Source organism: Anser cygnoides, chromosome 4 (assembly GCF_040182565.1).
Source record: "Anser cygnoides isolate HZ-2024a breed goose chromosome 4, Taihu_goose_T2T_genome, whole genome shotgun sequence".
NCBI classification, from domain to species: Eukaryota; Metazoa; Chordata; class Aves; order Anseriformes; family Anatidae; genus Anser; species Anser cygnoides.
Window position 1 is genome coordinate 45273133 of NC_089876.1, and position 19008 is coordinate 45292140.

At 39.5% G+C, this 19008-nt stretch overlaps 1 protein-coding gene across 7 annotated transcripts in view; it reads right to left on the reverse strand.

The window, feature by feature from the left end:
• The window catches only part of TTC29 (tetratricopeptide repeat domain 29), a 382392-nt gene that overhangs the window by 269526 nt on the left and 93858 nt on the right, over positions 1–19008 (reverse strand). For 4 of the 7 annotated variants that reach the window (XM_048071812.2, XM_066996061.1, XM_066996054.1 and 1 more), the window contains exons 2-5: positions 15896–15945; positions 12236–12269; positions 2850–3500; positions 2055–2336 (exon numbers count right to left, since the gene is read on the reverse strand). The gene's annotated coding sequence lies outside the window, so the exon portion shown is untranslated. Of the gene's footprint in view, positions 1–2054; positions 3501–12235; positions 12270–15895; positions 15946–19008 lie in introns of all 7 variants that reach the window. The other 3 variants (XM_066996057.1, XM_066996058.1, XM_066996055.1) reach the window with 2 other exon arrangements.

A 19008-nucleotide genomic window follows, 5' to 3' on the forward strand; every position in this document is an offset into this window, starting at 1 on the left:
CATCGTGTCATAGAATATGATTATCTCCAACCTCTTCATAAGACAACAGCCATTCTGCAAGCATTTTTGCTACAGACAAGAAAACTTTGCGGAGGCAAAAGGCATTAATTAGCACATTGACTGCTCATTTTCTTCCAGTAACTTGACAAATACAATGAGTGCGTTCCAAATGGAAAAACACCTCTTTACTCAACAGCTGAAGGAGTGATGCTTTGAGGCCTGGATTTTTCAGCACAGCTTTAAAACCTTTGGATAAAGAAAACTGTACATACCATTTTTTTTTTTAAATTATTATTATTATTTCTTGGTTGTGTCCGTTTTGGCATTGTTTGGTCACAGGTGGTAGGCAGTAGTTGAGTTAAGTAGATGCCTTGTACATTAGCATGGATAACATAAACATGTTAAGTCTTTTATTCATCAAAAAATGTCCTCCCAAAGCTTAAAATTGCATATAATTACTGACTGGCTATTGTATTTAAAAATCATGTTCCTTTAAAATTACAAAAGAGCAAACAAAATCTCTATCACGGAAGAGTGGATAAATCTCATATAAATAATATACATGCATAGAAAAAATAGTTAATTTGACTTGTTTTTAGGTTAGCTTTAAACCAAACTTCACAATGTTTAAATAATTAAGGTACTCAAACCCAAATGTAACCCCACATATAAACTGTACAAATAGACCCTCTCTACTTTTCAATAGAAAAAAAATCAAGCTCTTATATCTAAATATCTTTCTCAGTATATTCCAGTCTAAATATTGTTTTAGATCTCATAGTTTGAGCATTTACAATGTGACATAATGTCAAAGCATTTGAGTACATCATAGCTTTCCAGGTTTTACATGGAAAGCTAACAGCTGTGCCTTGAGGAATTCTACTACTTCCCAGACAAAAAACTCTGAAAATGAAATCACTTTCTATAAGAACCTAGTAAATGCATATATTGCTTGAAAGAAGGTATATGATTCTTCCTAAGTATTGTTGCTGTATCATATTTCAGTTTAGGTTTCAAAAAATTAGTGTCATATTTGGCTGAAACCATTTACTATTATATGCAGTCACAAAGGATTCTAGGAGTTATAAAGCAGAACAAATCCTGTTATGCTTTTGACAAGAACTACCACCTTAAGTCAGCATTGGGCCTGGAAGAATGAAGCTTTCTAAGCACTTCCCAGTAAGGAGTTACAAGTCAAATTAATTTGATGTAATAGGTGTTTCGTTGTTTATTTATATTGAATTAATACGTTGAAAAACTGGTTGCAATACACTGTGCAGTTTGGACAACTTTTCCACAGATAGCCATTTCTCAAGAGACTACCAGACTGAAATTGCATATGCTAGTAATATAAACGTAGAATAAATAGAAAAAAGGACAATGTTTGACATTTAGAGAGTTTGCAAAACAGGCAATATGACCATTTGAGAAAAATGGCTGATGATAGGGACTCATACGATGTTTTTATTAAGTGGTACATAAATAAAGTAAAAGTAAAGCGAAGTAAAACTAAGAATAGGCTCTTCATGAATGATCCATATGCTGAAATCTAGTCTCATAAATATTTGTCAAAAAAAATTTGAATAATGAAGACATTTGAAAAATGAATGATCCACTCCAAAACAACTAAATTTACAAAAATGTTCACTGCAATTCAAATGACTAATTCTAGTAAAGAGTAATGTCCCTTCCTTCTCTGTCTTGTGTAGATCTGAATTTGATGGAAGAATTTACTTTACATCCAGAGCCTTTAATTTCTACAGCAAATTATATTTTATATTATGTTTCTCTCTTCCAGTCAAAACTAGTCTTCTTGTCACTGAAACCTCCCAATGTGCATCAAATTCACAGTTACTACACATGGGTTTTCATATTGCTGAGTTCAAAAACTCATCCAGTTCTCAATTATGCCACTTACAATTTTTTTAGCAATATTTTGCTAATTACTTTCAGGCTAATTAATACTGTGGATTGGCCTCTCTCTGTGTGCCCTGGAGCCATTTGTTATGCTATTTTAGTACAGAGAGTGTTTTGCTACACATTTGGTTCCCTACCTGGCACCATGACGGATGCTGGGAGAAAGGCTCAAGCCTCTGTTGTTTCCCTGCAGGGTCTGAATCCCTGCTGCAAACTTTAGGCTGCAGACCAGTTTGAATTTAGAAAAACATGCTGAATCATTGGCAGGTTTGGTGCAGCTTGCTTCTGTCACACAGTAAGGGACTGTTTTTGTTGAATCTTGAAAGAAAAACTTTTCTGTTCCCAGTGGCTTGCGACAGGATACTGAGAGCTCATGTCAGGACACTCATTTTTCAACACTTTCAAACTGTAAATTATATCTGAAAATACAGAATGCAATTAAAGTGAATATTGCAGAGTCTCTTGCTGCTGCAAGTCACTATTTCTGGCAATTGTCATCATTTGTGACATAAGAAACAGCACGGGAGCCCAGTGTCAGAGGTTGCATATCAGCTTCTATCCTGTCAGAAGAAATTTAATATTTAAACGTGCATTCAGAATACTGATACTGGAATAACGGTAGTGCAATGCAATGAAGAATTGAGCCCTTAATATTTAATCTAGTATTGAACATTTAAATACAAAGCCTCTTCTTCTCACAGGATCGGAACAGATAGTCTCTAGCTCTGGAATATTATGTAGTTGGGATTTCAGATGTCACTCATATCATTTTTTTGTTGTTCACTAATCTGAGTATTAGACTCAGCAGACATCAGAAATCACCTCAAACTAGGTTCCTGAGCAAGACACCAGTGATGACAAAGCAATGCAATCCTCCTGTCACACTCACCACAGCAGGGACACTATGATCTGGCATAATGCGGCACACTTACCAGGGTGGTTTTGGCTAAGGGAGGCACAGGACCAGCAGGAGACAGACAGTAGTTGTTGGGTACCCCTGGGAGTCTCTCATGGGCTGCCCACCTGGAATCCTTTGGGTCAGCCTGGCACCGACAGGGCAGTCTTCCTGTGCAAGTGTTCAACTCATTTCTGCACACATTCACTTGTACTGTTCCTCCACTTATCAATTAGAAAGGCCCTTCCTTTTGAAATGCAGTAAGTAGCAGAGATGACACCTGGTGTAGTCTGGTGTAAAGAAGGATTGTGCAAAGCCCAACACAAACTCAGGTCCTAGACATAAACTTCCATTTAACAGTTCCAGGAGCAAACATCAAATGTAGATGGTACGTGCTCCCTCTCTCTTTGCTTGTCATAACTTTCTAAGTGTCATGAAGGAACTGTCTCATTTAGTATGGCCTCTCCTCTGGAGCACATTCCTTTCATCGGTCCACAAGAGCTTGGGTATGGCAGCCAGCAAAGCAAAGGCCACTCCTCCGCTTTCACTCTTTTCTAATATTTTGTGTGTTGTTTCAAATAATTTCTTTGTTGCTATGTATCTGGGCACAGCAATGTAATCTGCTTTCACTCATTGATAACAGCTTCTGAAACTTTCCCAGTGCCTGCATGTTTCTGGTTTTAGTCACCTGTTAGAGAATCAAAACCAAAACCCTATAATAGTAAATAATATATTTCATGTTTGTAATTGCATATTTCCTCTAATTTTTAGCAAACTTTATTCTTTAATGTGAGAAATATACAGTAAAAAAATCAAATTGCAATCTACAGACATCTGAGATGATGACATACATAGCATTAAGTTCTGCACTGCCTGTGACAGTTTTAAATGGTACACATCAATAGATGTAGCTCTCACTGCCAGTACACAGTAAAACTGGTTTAAATCCAATAGATAACAATTTTAATTTTATCAGAATCCAGTGATGATAACATGAGTCCATGTTATATTCCATAACTTAAAAAAGAAAAAAGGGAAAAGGGGAAAGAGGGAACAGTATTTGCTGTTTACCATGGTATAGGTCAACAGAACTAAAATGCCCAACAATAAAAATATCTCCTCTACCACATTTCTAGCACAATAATCCTATTAGGCTACTTGGACCTAATCAGGATAGTCTCCAAAAGTTGTAAATGGAGGACAAGGTTCAGAAAATACTTGCACTGAGTCTAGGACAATGTGCCCTGTTTAAGACATAACATACTTTCACTGCTCCCTTACCACCTGTATTTGCTCACCATACCTGAAGCAGTGTAGGCCCCAAGGAGTTGCTCTCTCCTCACAGCTCTATTATGTTTAGAGGAGAAGGTACTACAAGCTAATGAAATTCCATATGGATTGACTTTAACAAGTATTAAAAACTTCATTTTACTTTCTTTCCCATTTCTTTAGAGATACAGTCAAATTTCAGGTGCAACTGCTGGATTCCTAAGTCTTTTTCATTTTAGTGTACCCTTGAAAGAAAGTGGCAGTGAGATGTTAAGATTAATTTTGTGGGCAGATATACTATAGTAAGACATTTTGTGGGTTACAGTAAGCCAACAATACCAAAACTATGAAGATTAATGCAGGGACCTAACAGCTATTTGTCCAAGCCCTTTTGTGACATATAAAACAGTTTTATAAACTGGGTTCTTAAAAAGGAAATGGGAATTGTTGCAACAGAGGAAAATAATCTAGTAGCATCTTGGTTCAATTTCTGCCTCAAATTTCACATTTAATTGCCTGTTAACTCCAAAGGGAAATCTTAATTCTAAAGAATAATATGCATTACCTCATTCACACTCACACGTGTTTATTCTAAGAATACTCATTCATGATGAGCTTTCTATTTCTTCCTTCTGTTTTTCAGAGTTAGGAATTCACCAAACAACACTGAATGTACCTATTGATGCAAAACTGGTAACAGCTTCATATGATGCTGCTATAAATGTACTTTTATCCCCAGAGTAAAGACAAAAAGGAAGACAAGTTGCATCGCATTTGTTACAGTGTGCAAATTTTCAGCAAACAGCAGAAAATTTGACAAGCTACCTCAGGTGAACTCCTCTATGATAACTACCCGTGTATGTGTTTTCCCTGTTGAAACTCGAGTGATTTGAGGTTGCTTACCTGGAACTAATTAAATATCCTGCTACTATTTGAAATGATCTTTCATCCTTCACAGTAATGCTTCTGTTCATCTCAAAAACATGGACAAAATGCCATTAAAATAAGTCATCTTTTGTGGTTATGATACAGTGCATGCAGGAAACTGTTTAGATTTATCTTAGTTAGGTGGCTGGGGACAGAAGGCTTAAACAATTATAAAAAACAGCCCAGAAAATTTAAAGACAAAAATATTGAAACACTAGTCTCAAATGAAATCACTGTGTCATAAGCTTCTATCTTGTCACTTGTCTAGTGAGTGTTTTAAAATGTGCACAGTTCAGAGCATTCATTTGAAAAGCTAAAGGATATAATGTCATTACATCAGACTAAAAGAACTTAAGAAAAAACTTTTCTGCTCCCTAAAACCCAAATCTAATACAACATGAGGTTATATTAGATCCTGAATCCTCTTGGATTGAGGTAAACGGCACACATGTACATCATGCAGGTTCTTCAAAACTAGAAGTTATTTGCTAAGTTGTGCCATTGGTTTTACCCTCTATTGCTGCTAAGTGTTGAGTTAATTCACTAAGACAAACCAACAAATTTTAGCACTAGCCAAATGAAGGGTCTTCAGTAAGCTTTGCCTTTAATGTTTAGACTCTGAACTGCTGAAAAGAAACCTGCCCTGACTTCAGCAAGAAGTGTAGTGACTCAAAGCAGTAGTGGTGCTGAACTGGAACAGAGTGCAGTTATAGTACAGCAATGTTTTTCACATCCTAGTGGAAAGGTCTGTTCTATGAGAAACAGCAAGAACCAAAAGAAAAGTCTTGGAACACAAGATAGAAGTGATGGCAGAGGACTCTTTCTCTGTTTGTGCGTGAAAAAGCTGTTTTGAGATGTAAGCCACATTTTAGAAGCTTCACTTTTCTCCCTTTCCAGCACAGAAAAAGTAAGACCATTAGATTAAGATATACCATGTCCAGGAAAACAACCAGAAAATAAGGGTATGTTTGGTGAAAATATAATTCTAAACTTTCATAAAATAAACCATAAGGTAGGGCTTTGTTTTTTAGAAAAGAATCAAGAGAATACCATGAAAATGAGTTCTTTAGTTTCCGTACTCCTATTTCCAATTATTGCTAGCAGTTTGGAAAACAAAATCCTTTATAATTAAACTGTAGCTACTACTTAAAGAAATAGGATGTCTTCATGACAGCAGAGGCTCTTTCTGAAAGACTTGCAACACTCATAAACAGCTCTTTGATTGTTTTACTCTGTTTCTTTGATTGTTTTACTCTGTTGTTCACCATTATTCAATTGCAGAAATAGTCACAGTCTGCTTAAATCACAGGATATTGACTCATCATGAATATCTCCATGTTCTTTTTTCAGCTAAATACAACAAGATGTCAATATGATGTTTAAATCAAGACAGAAATAAGTCCAGTCAATTGTAGCCAAGAGAAAAGTTATTTTAAAATATTTGGTGATCTGAAAATCAAATTTTGTGGGTTTGTATTTTTTTTAGACATTTGAGGCAATTTGTTCTCATTAAAGTTAATGGATATTTTCATGCTGAGAGCCAAACTGCAACTATTTTATAATTAATATACAGAAGATGGGTCTAACTGTGGTTGCAGAGGTAAGCTTAATTCTCGTATTTTGTAATTTATGAGTGAGTGGTTTGAAAGCAAAGAATTTTAGAATTGTTTTTTTACTGTAATATTTGTATGTTTGAATTTTGGTTGTGTATAGAATGTTGCTAAAGCTTCCTGGACTGCTGAAAGCTAGATCCTCCTTAGTAACAATGTCAATATAGCCTAAGCTTGTAAACACAGCAAATAACAAACGTTGAGGGGAATGCAGACAGATTTCCCAGTTCCAGAAGAGTCCCAAAATATTTCAAAAAGCCAAAATAAACAAATGGATGCAATGAACAAAAAAAAAAAAAAAGAAAGAAAGAAAAAATGAAATCAATTCTAACCACTTATTTCCAGGTCTTAGCTTAATAAATAGTAAAAATGTTTGCTGATGAATACAGAAAGGTACTGTCATACTGTCAGACACAACAGAACAGAAGAAACAGTATTTGGGAGTGTCCATATGTATTTCCTGCCTTGCATTTTCTTGCTTTTGCACTGCTAAGTTCAGAATTTCACTTAGCAGTGCAAGGAAAATATTCTGATGTCCTACAATATTTCAACAAAATCTCATTTTCTTCCTTTCTCCCCACCACATTACTATCCAGGCACCTCAGTCCACATAACAACCAAATTCAAAACATCTACAGAAGCAAGTAATCTGGTTCTGTACTAAATTATGGTGCTCACTCAACCATTTTCCATCTGGACTAAATTAGGGCGTGCATGTTATTAAAGCTCATAAAAGCTCTCTTATTCCTCCTTGAACTCCTGTTCTTTTACACTATAGCCATGACTGTACTACTTGGTTCTCCACTAGGGTAAATGGTACTGTGATAAAACCAATTTCATCTTCCTCTGAAGAAAAAAAATCATGATATGTGTCATTCGTGGATGAGAAACTCCCACAGCAGAGTGACCGGCCTCCATCTGCTTGGAAGTAGAGAGCCGTCTGTTATCTCCTACGTGTTCAAAACAATCCTGTCTCCACCTCAGTGTCCAACAGACACGTCAAAATGAGTAGTCCAAAAATTTGGCTTTCAGCTACCATCAGAGACATATCCCACATTTGGGAGACAGGATACATGTAAATGTGTGCTTGTGCACACGTGTATGCCGACATATATGCACACAGGCGTGTGCAAGCACAAAGACAGGAACAAATGCACAGGCTTGGTACAAAGTTGTGCTGTTCCACAACCACCTTGCTCTGTATTTTCCAGTCAGTGGCTATTCTCAGGAATTCTTTAACAAAGGTTATCCTGCACAAGTCCTATAAGATTGTATTTAACCTCTGAATTGAGAAGGGAATTTCCAGTGAGCACTGAGTCCAGAAGATGGAAAACTCTATTACATATAGGTGAAAGTGCTCTATACAAAGAGCCACATATGTGCAGGTTCACTACAAAATACTCTGCTATAAATATTACTTTCAAAACAAACTTTCATATAGTTTTAAATCATGCCATGGTCATATGAACTCATATTGTCCTTAAAGAGTGCTAGTAAGTAATCTTTTTTCACAGCATTTTTTTCCCAGCAGTTTGTGATAATAAAATATGAGTGATTCAAGCCCTAACAGTTACAGGCACCAATGGCTTAATTATTTAACAGTTCCTGGACTGCTGATATTTCCAGCCTGTGGACTTAGTTACAAGCGCAGACCTAGGGAGTTGTGTTACTGAAAACAGATTATTAAATAATGAAATACAGGCTTTGAAAAGCCTCTGAGATGTTTACCTTTAGGAATAAGACCAGCATTAAGAGATTTCTAATAAAATATTGAATGAATTAAGGGACTTCCTTTTTCTGTATGCAGAGGTTACATTTAAATCCCTTCACTGCATAGCAGCCTTAGGCAACACAACCTGACTTGACGTTCTGTTGCCTTGAAAAGCATGAAGGTTTTCTACATGAAAGGCAGGCAGGACTCTTCCTTCTACTCTTCGCTTGTTCTCTAGGCTCCCTAGCTGAGTAGGGCTGTAGTGATTGAACTGAAAACCCTAGAAAGATTTTTCATGACTTTCACTGGATTTTAAGTGTATGTGCGTTTATTTTCTGGCATTGGAGCCGTAGCAAAACTAACTTTTATTTGTGAAGCTCATAACAGAAGCAGCCTTAAGCCAAGTCAAGCCACACAAGAGCAAAAGGTCCTGGCCACCAGTGAGCATAAAAGAAGACTAAAGGCCCGTGGGGTCATTTACATAGACAGACAACATTGATGAAAGTCAAGACAAACAGGTTGCTACTCTGAGTTTCCAAAAACACCCTTTGAGAACTGTACAGAAAAATAATAACAAGTATTTTCCAAATATGCTCCTATAATTTTCTCCATTCTAAATGTTATTTTTCAAAAACATTTTAATGGTAAGAAACACTAAAACCTAGGCTTTAGAAAACTTTGACTGAGACCAGACTCTGTGACCCATTAGCAGTATGCAAAGGTCACTTTCATCATTCCATATCCAATACCAGTGTCCTAGGTATATATCTTTTAGCATCATAGCTTCAACTAAACATCACATCCTCTGCCTGAACCACTCTCTCATCAAATACTGGCAGCCAGCTCCTGTCACTGCACCTTTTCCTGACACACAAGAAAATATTTGGCTGGTATAGCTGTGTGATAAGGCATAAAAGGGTGTGTGTACACTCCCAGGTGCAGGCTGCCAAACACCAGCTCTGCCCTCCCCGGCTCCCCCCAGACTCCTGAAGAGTGAACTAAGTTTGGCTGGGAAGCTGGGTAACTGCCTGAGTGATAACGACTGTGATAGCAATGGGTGACACCACTGGAATCTTCTGTGGTACTGACACAAAACACTGTGTCTCGTGATAATGACAGCTACTGTAGTATCTGCAAAAACGTTAAGTATAAAGGGTTTAGGTATCTGCAGATAGGTATGATGCTTTTCCTTCTCTTCACAAGTCTCCTGTTTGAGAGAATTTGTTCTCACTGTGAAGGGCTGCAAAGGGGTCTGTGACCTCTCCAGAAGGACTTCACCACCAAGGTTACATGAAGCATCTTTTCACCTTTTCCCATACCGTCAGATCCTACACCTCAACGTGGGCTTATTGCTGACCTCAGACAAACCACATCTCTGTTCCAGCACTTCACCAACCAAAAGCTGGAGAGCTGATGTTTGGGCCTGAAAGGAGGAGTATAGCCTTCCTCCTGCCTATTCTTCTGCAAGGACGGTGTGAAAAGGCCTGTCCCACTTCCAGGGGAGGATGAGAGACATGGAAAAAGCAGGTAAACAGCAAATGAAACTGACTCCTCTAGGGTACGTCACTTACACTGCCCAGTCTTATAATTCACAAGAATTAAAATAAATAAATAAATAAATAAATAAACACATAAAAATGCACATTCTGGTGTGGAACATTACCAAGTTCTTTGTGCTATTATTCGTTTGCCATACTGGTTTTAAGCCAGCATTTAGAGAACCAATAGAGTGTTCATTGATCCTCAAAACACACAGACTTCAGCAGAAGAAAGCAGTTGTCATTTTCCTGAGAACTCTTAATGGAATGCATAAATTGTTCACAATAATTTACTGTTCTCTTAAGCCATCTCACAGAGAGCAGAAAGCATAGTAAAGGATGACTGTCCATCAAAGCCAAAAAAAGGCTCCTTAGCCTAACTGCGTTAACAGTTTCATGTCAGGCAACCTGTAAAGAAAAACTCCTTGCTCTCAGGCCTGGCAGTTACATCCTACACAAAGGAAGTAGATAGATATTTTACTCCTAGATATTTTACTTGGCTAGCTATAAGACATTCTTATTCTGCAGCACTGTTTGTTCTTTTTATTCTAGGGTATAGACTGGCCTGACCCCTGCAGTTTTGATTTAAGGGCCGATGCAGCAGATTCCACAGTAAGGATTCAAGTATGGGATTTTAATCTGGCCCTACTCTCCCGCGCAGACAAAAATATAGGACATCTGAATCATTTCTGGCTGGGACCGTAAAGAGTTTAAACACAGCTTAAAACAGTTTTACATACCAAAACAGTGTTTAATACCTCTGTCCTTTGTGGTGATTCCATCTATTGTTGCCCAGACATTCTTAGAATCTGCCTACAGGCTGCAACTCCCCTTATTCCTGACCTGGCCAAACTGAATTTGTCACTGACCAAATAGTAACTTAGAATGGCTTTCTCAAAAGAAAGCATTACTTGTTCTTTCCCTTAAAGGTCTATAGCACATACAGAAAAAGTTACAGCAAAGAGCTCCATGCTTATGTTTCCCCTTAACTGCACCTCAATCTTGCCTAGCATCTAAAGGATAATTCCCCTCATCCTAGCTGATCCTCATCTGTGATAGGGGATCATATAAAAAGGACTGGATGCTTCATTGTGATTAAAAAGATAAGTAGGAAAAGGTCAAGGGAATTGCTTCATTAGATGATGTCTCTGTCTCAAACTAACAATGGAAAGCCAAGAAGACAGTAAGAAAAAAAAATCAGAACCACTAGGGTCTAGATATACATCCAAGAAAACTTTGAAATCCAAGACTTGTCAGACGAGTCAGCTTTCATTTCTATGGACATCTTGGTCACTGGTCTTTTTCTGAATCCTTAATCTTCTTTTGTTTTCCCTGTAAGAAGTCATTCCCAATACTTGTTCCTGGTGTCAGAACATACAGTTGCTATTCCCATGACATACTCACTGTCAGAGTTTGTCTCCATACTCGTCACCTCAGATGGGATGTAGATTGTTTGGCATGGGATGTGTGACTTACACTAGGGTCATTAATTCTTGATATATCTGCAAAGCTCTTGATCTTAGTCTTAGTCTTTTAAGCAAACTTTTTTAAAGAAAGGGGAAAAGCAGGCTGCAACGTTAATTTTTTTTTTTTGACTGCCAACAACAAAGGAACTAACAAGCAAGACTCTGTCCCACCTCTACATGCCTGTGCAAATGAAGCAGAGAGCAGAGAAATATTCCCTAACTCTGTTTCCAAGAGCTGCAAACATTACGGGTAGAGAGCGTAAGGCAATTTCAGATCCAGTGTAGTTTTTTATTCAACAGTTTTCAAAGAAGATGTTGTCTTTTCTGAATCTTAGACAATGGTAAGATGTCTACATGCTATTTCTCTGGAAAAGCAGCAACATCACAGATAACTCTATGGGATTATTTGTGCAATTATTTTTTTAGATATATTCTTTGGTGCACTGTACAGCCAGTCTCCAAAGAAGGGCAGACAGACATACATAGGCTGATTTCCCTTGCAGCTTACTACGGACAGGCCTCGAAGTACAAATTTTCCTGAAACACTGTTTAAACTAAAAAAACTAAATGCAACTATTAACCCTTCATAACTGTAAACACAGGTAAAAGAATATCCTCATGACCAACCTAATATAACTGTAATTGTGCATGATTTCTGAGGATCTAGTCCACTAGTTTCCAGAAGCTCACAGGAAACACCTCACATATAAACACACAGCAGTCACTGTCACCAGAGCAGCATAATTTCATCTAGCACAGGTGGATGCAGAATGCAGTGGGCCACCAAAGAACAATTTCAAACATACCTTTCACTCTCCCTGCACATCAAATCACCCATGATAGGCTCCATAATGCAATTATCAGAGAGAAATCCCCACAGCAAAGCATAACAAAAATCTTACCAGAGCTCATGACCTGTCCATTCATATGCTGTACCTGAAAAAAGAGCTTTGATTTAGAAAATAATAGAGCTTTTCTGAAGCCCTAGATCATTGTTAGTAATTATTTACTTGTTTACTTATATGGCCATTTCAATTGCTCACACACAAGACTTTTCTTGGTCAGCTTTTTTCACCTAAGGGCATGATTTCCCTCTTTTCCCTTCTATGTAACTACGATGTCTTAAATACCAGTATGCCTTCTGGAATGAATTTAAAATACAAGAGGCACCATGCCATACTTCACAGCATTTATCTCCAAGAACTGCATTAGCAGGAAGTGACCTGCAAGCATAATTAACAGATGGCTTCCTTTTTTATTTTCTTTAATAATCTGGGCAGGCAGTGTTCATATGTCAGAATCACAGTTATGTACAGTGAACATTCAAACAACGGTCCAGTGCATCCAGATAGGTCTAATAGCTGGGCTAAGACATTCTAATACTTTGAAGTATTTATTTCAGACTATAATTGACTGGTTGGTGGAAATTTTTGTCAAATTCTGAGCTGAGTCTTTATTAATATGGATTAAATTTGTCTAGTGCAGACAAGTGGTAACATGACAGATCTTTTGATTTCCAAGGAAGACTGTCTTGCCTCTTCTAGGGACTGTGCAGTATGGCTCCACCTAGATTTCTAAGAAGCACTGAGCTCCACAGAGCTTGGAAACATGCTATCTAATGCATGTGGTTTAAACACAGAATTACAGAACAGTTGAGGTTGGAAGGTACGTCTGAGATTGTCTTGTCCAACCTCCATGATCTAGCAGGGTCACCGAAAGCACATTGCCCAGAACAGTGTCCAGACAGCTTTTGAAGATCTCCAAGGATGGAGAACACAGCCTCTCTGGGCAACCTCTGCCAGTGCTCAGTCACACTCAAAGGAGAAAAAAAAAAAAAGTGTTTCCTGATGTTTGGACAGAACTGGATGCGAGGGGAAACCTAGTTACTAAGGATGAGGAAAAGGCTGAGGTGCTTAATGCCGCCTTTGCCTCAGTCTTTAGCGGCAATACCGGTTGTTCTCTGGATACCCAGTGCCCTGAGCTGGTGGAAGGGGATGGGGAGCAGGATGTGGCCTTCGCTATCCATGAGGAAATGGTTGGCGACCTGCTACGGAGCTTGGATGTGCGCAAGTCGATGGGGCCGGATGGGATGCACCCGAGGGTACTGAAAGAACTGGCGGAGGAGCTGGCCGAGCCGCTTTCCATCATTTATCGGCAGTCCTGGCTATCGGGGGAGGTCCCAGTTGACTGGAGGCTAGCCAATGTGACGCCCATCTATAAGAAGGGCCGCAGGGCAGACCCGGGGAACTATAGGCCTGTCAGTTTGACCTCAGTGCCAGGAAAGCTCATGGAGCAGATTATCTTGAGGGTCATCACGCGGCACTTGCAGGGCAAGCAGGCGATCAGGCCCAGTCAGCAGGGGTTTATGAAAGGCAGGTCCTGCTTGACGAACCTGATCTCCTTCTATGACCAAGTGACGCGCTTGGTGGATGAGGGAAAGGCTGTGGATGTGGTTTACCTTGACCTCAGTAAGGATTTTGACACCGTTCCCCACAACATTCTCCTCAAGAAACTGGCTGCTCGGGGCTTGGACTGGCGTACGCTTTGCTGGGTTAGAAACTGGCTGGATGGCCGGGCCCAGAGAGTTGTGGTGAATGGAGTCAAATCTGGTTGGAGGCCGGTCACTAGTGGAGTCCCCCAGGGCTCGGTACTAGGGCCGGTCCTCTTTAATATCTTTATCGATGATCTGGATGAGGGTGTCCAGTGCACCCTCAGTAAGTTTGCAGATGACACCAAGCTAAGTGCGTGTGTCGATCTGCTCGAGGGCAGGAAGGCTCTGCAGGAGGATCTGGATAGGCTGGAGCGATGGGCTGAGGTCAACTGTATGAAGTTCAACAAGGCCAAGTGCCGGGTCCTGCACCTGGGGCACAACAACCCCAAGCAGCGCTACAGGCTGGGAGATGAGTGGCTGGAAAGCTGCCTGGCCAAGAAGGACCTGGGAGTATTGGTTGATAGTCGGCTGAATATGAGCCAGCAGTGTGCCCAGGTGGCCAAGAAGGCCAACAACATCCTGGCCTGTAGAAGAAGCAGTGTGGCCAGCAGGTCTAGGGAAGTGATTGTGCCCCTGTACTTGGCTCTGGTGAGGCCGCACCTTGAGTACTGTGTTCAGTTTTGGGCCCCTCGCTACAGGAAGGACATGGACGTGCTCGAGCGAGTCCAGAGAAGGGCGACCAAGCTGGTGAGGGGTCTGGAGAACAAGTCTTACGAGGAGCGGCTGAGGGAGCTGGGGTTGTTCAGCCTGGAGAAGAGGAGGCTCAGGGGCGACCTTATCGCTCTCTACAGTTACCTTAAAGGAGGCTGTAGAGAGGTGGGGGTTGGTCTATTCTCCCACGTGCCTGGTGACAGGACGAGGGGGAATGGGCGAAAGTTGCGACAGGGGAGTTTTAGGTTGGATGTTAGGAAGTACTTCTTTACCGAAAGGGTTATTAAGCATTGGAACGGGCTGCCCAGGGAGGTGGTGGAGTCACCATCCCTGGAGGTCTTTAAAAGACGTTTAGATGTAGAGCTTAGGGATATGGTTTAGTGGAGTACTTAGTGTTAGGTCGGAGGTTGGACTCGATGATCTTGAGGTCTCTTCCAACCTAGAAATCTGTGATACTGTGATACTGTGATACTGTGATACTGTGATACTGTGAACTTCCTGTGTTTCAGTTTGTGCCCATTGCTTTTTTGTCCTGCCACTGGACACCACTGAAAATAGACTGTCTCTGTTGTTTTTGCCTCTTTCCCTTTACATATTTGTACACATTGATGGAGAGCCTTCTCTTTTTCCAGACGAACAGTCCCAGCTCTCTCAGCCTTTCCTCATATGAGAGATGTTCCCATCCCTCTGTCATCCTGGTGGCCCTTCACTGGACTCTCCAGTATGTCCATGTTTCTGTCATACCAGGGAGCCCAGAAGTGGACCCAGCACTCCAGGTGTGGCCTGACCAATGCTGAGTTGATGGAAAGCATCACCTCCCTCGACCTGCTGGCAACATTCATCCTAACGTAGTCCATCAAATAAATACACATTATATACCAAATAAATCAGACAGAAGAAATATAGGACATAACTTTCACGGCAAAATTTGTGTAGTTTTCCTCTTTTTAACACAAGCCTGGGCTTCAGTTTCACATACAGCCTCTGAAGCCTACATTGTTTACAGCTGATGCCAGATGCAGAGCCAGACTGTGACAGGTGGATACCAAGAACAATCCAACCGAAGTCCACTCAGGGACCAAGCAGTTGCACAAATGGAGGGGATGCTTTTTCCTTTGCAGCATTAGGGAGGAATCGTCCCCTCCAGCATCCCCAAAGAGAAAAAGATGGTAGCATTGTGGGAAAGGATAAGAGTATCCAGGAAGTTAATATTCTACACTCCCTGAAGTGGGGTAGCTCTGGGCAGCTTTCTACTATGCAGAGAGTTCTTTCCTACTTAAGGTGAAATTTCCCCTTGAGCTACCCAGGGGCTGAGATAGCACTGCACTGGCCTGAATCCAGACTCTAAATAATATGCCTTAGTCTACATCTTAAAACTTTATTAAAGATAGCCTTTAAAGATAAATTAAACTTGACTCACCTTGAAATGTCCCCTTTCTGATTTCCCAATCATTTCCATAACATTATCACCTTAAAAGAGATAAAAAGATACCACGTTATTTAAAAAGCAGATACAAAACAATGAGCTTACATCTTTCAAATAAATGAGAGATTTTTCTTCTGTCTAGCTGATTTTTAAACTGTCCTTCTTTTTAAGTAATACAGGCCTTTCATTTTGTTCATTTTCTATTAATATTTTAAAGAAGTCTTAAATAAAATAACAGTAGGTTTCTTAGTAGACATCTGTTCCATAAGTAACCCTTGCTTCCTGCTATTTATTGTGTTTGCTTAGCTAGAATAATTGCTCTCAGACTTTCATGGGCCATTATGGTTTTCTGCTCCCAAGACCTCCCCTTGGCCTGACTTATAAAGAGCAAGAAATTGGCTCCTACACTTGCTGACATGTGGCTGGTCAAATCTATAGAGAAGTCATGTAGCGGTGAAGAGCACATTAATCAAAGATGATAGGAAAATACAACTGTCCTGCATTACAAGGACAGCTGAACAATTCACCCTGAGTTTTAAGCAGACTGGGTTCTCCTGCTTTTATCAGACAATAAACAGACTTCATTATAAATATAAATGCAAATGACCAGGGTCTACTTTCAAAACACAACTTTAAATCTGGTGAGATTGTGTTCAAGTCAAAGCAACCAACCTGGTATATTGGCATGAAAGCCAACTGAGAAACAATCTGTAAGCACTGAACAAGACTTCTGACAATGAATGCAAACAGAAATGTATCTATACATGATTCTACAGAAAGAGCTGCACATGAATATCTCCCTTCTTTCTTTCAACCCTATTCCTGTTTCCTCCAGGCATGAAGAAATCTTCATGTTCCTAGCCTTAGAGACACCATTTAATATCATAGCTAAAATAGTGGTAAAAGCTACAAAGAAGTTTCCATGGTGCATTTGGGACTAAACTACAGCACTGATTTTAGTCCATGAATCAGACGTTTCTGTTTCCATTTGGTCCAAATGTCCCGATCCCAAAGGCTATTACTTCTGCAGTTCTAGTTAAACTATATAGCATTGAACAAAGTCCAAGCAATGCAAAATACCAGAGAAACATTAAGTACTAGAGAATAAAACTTTAAATGATTACATGAATTCACTGAAGTGCTTCTACAATAAACCTTTGCAACTCCTGTTTGAGAAAAAAAGAAGCTGGGGAGAGAAGGAAGTGGCAAGTTGTTTCTTTGTTTGCTGTACCCACACTATTAAAAATTTTACAGTCTATACTCTCTCTTTTCTCTGCAGAAGGGAAATTGACATCTGCCCACAGAAAGCAAGCTCTGTCTGCATGACCGTCTCTCCCTGAAGGTTCTCTCAGAACGGATGGCAGTGTGGGATCAGCTGGAAGCCATCACAGAAATTCACCGAACCAGATCACCTCTGCGTCTTTTCCTTACCTTTCTTAGCAGATTTTCCCCCTTTGGGGGGTTCTGCGCCATCAGGGATACACAACACTTTATTTGTGTGAGATCCTCAGCCTAGATTGCTAGCAGTGTTTAGCTACCTTGCTCCTTTGTTTCTCTGACTGAGAATGCGAGTCTTTAATTAGTAGAAAGATAGGTTTAGATGGTAGTCAATTGACAGAGGGACACATAGTATGTGCACATGCTATATTCATATACTAATATAAAGCAATAGAAATATTCAAAATGCCTCTCAAAAGCTACAAAAATGATAGAATAAAATTTATTTTCTAACCATTTAGCATTGTTGTTTGTTGATTTTCTACTATATACAGGTTTTAAATGCAACTACATTTGTAATTTGTTACTGTGCATGAGTAATGTTATAAACCTGTATGAACTTTATTCCCAGACGGATGGACTTTAATCCTAAAATCCTGCCAAGAAAAACATTTCACATTCACTGCAGTGAGTGAGAGCTCCACAAATGTAGAAGGAAGTCATTTACCAGATGTTACTATTTGTCTTTCTAGTCTGTCTTTGACTTTTGCTTATTTTCTCTTGACCTTGTAGGCTTCTCCCATACACACTTGGTGCAGAAAAACAAATGTGAAACTTTTGAAAGCCAGTTGTTATCCAGCTAAAAAGTTTCTTGAGACCTAATACTTATACCTTTCTAGTTTGTCAACAGAGCTACTCATACTGTTTGACCACCATATCATGTTTCTGAATTTTCTGAAACAATGCCATGTGCCATCACAGCTGGTAATGAACAAATAAACCAATAAAATCCCAGCTAAGAAATGCAGCTAAATTACCTCATTCAGAATCGCAGAAAAGGAAGATTAGATGATTGGTGTATACCTATGACAATATAGCCTTGCTGTCTTTAATGAAAAAGTCTGGAACAACAGTATCAGTTATTCAACAACTGAATTGAATGTAGGTATTCCCATTTCAGATTTTTAAAACCACCTTCTCATTTCTTGTCCTAAATAAACAGGACACTGCTGGTGGTCATAAAGCTACACGGCATTTGAAACGTATATGGTCACTTACTGATACATTTGTTCACATACACATAAATGTTCAGCACAAATTCCTGCTGTGTTAGCTAAACCTGGGGGTTATGTGTGGATCACTGTTTCTAGATCTGTTTCACTGAATTAAGAGCCATGCTATGGCTCGTCACAGATGTAACTAGCACAAACCACCATTGAAGCTATTCAACTTCAAGAACCACTGAAAAGTTTCCAAAAAAATAAAAATTAGTGTCCAGCGTAATGGTCTGAAATCATCTGTCATGAACAGGGGAAGAAAATACAAAATAAACAAGTTGTGAAAAGCATTTTCTTCTACACCATTAGTTCAGGTTTGCCTGGGCTCTGCTTTTGCCAGCTGAACTTCAGCAGCTCCATGAAAAACATGGGGACATCTTGTTGTTTAAGCTGTGTGTGCAGAAGTGGGATTTAGTCATGTACTGCTGGTGGTTTTTTGTTGGATTTTTTTTCCCATTATTGCACCACTTTCTTTTCTCCCAAATGCCTGCCATAAATGTTTTATAACATGGGAGAAGAGAACTGAAACACAAAGCAGAAAACATCTGGAGCCCCAGCTCTGTATGTACAAGAGTATTAAAAAGACTTCCATGATTGCTGTGCACAACGGGC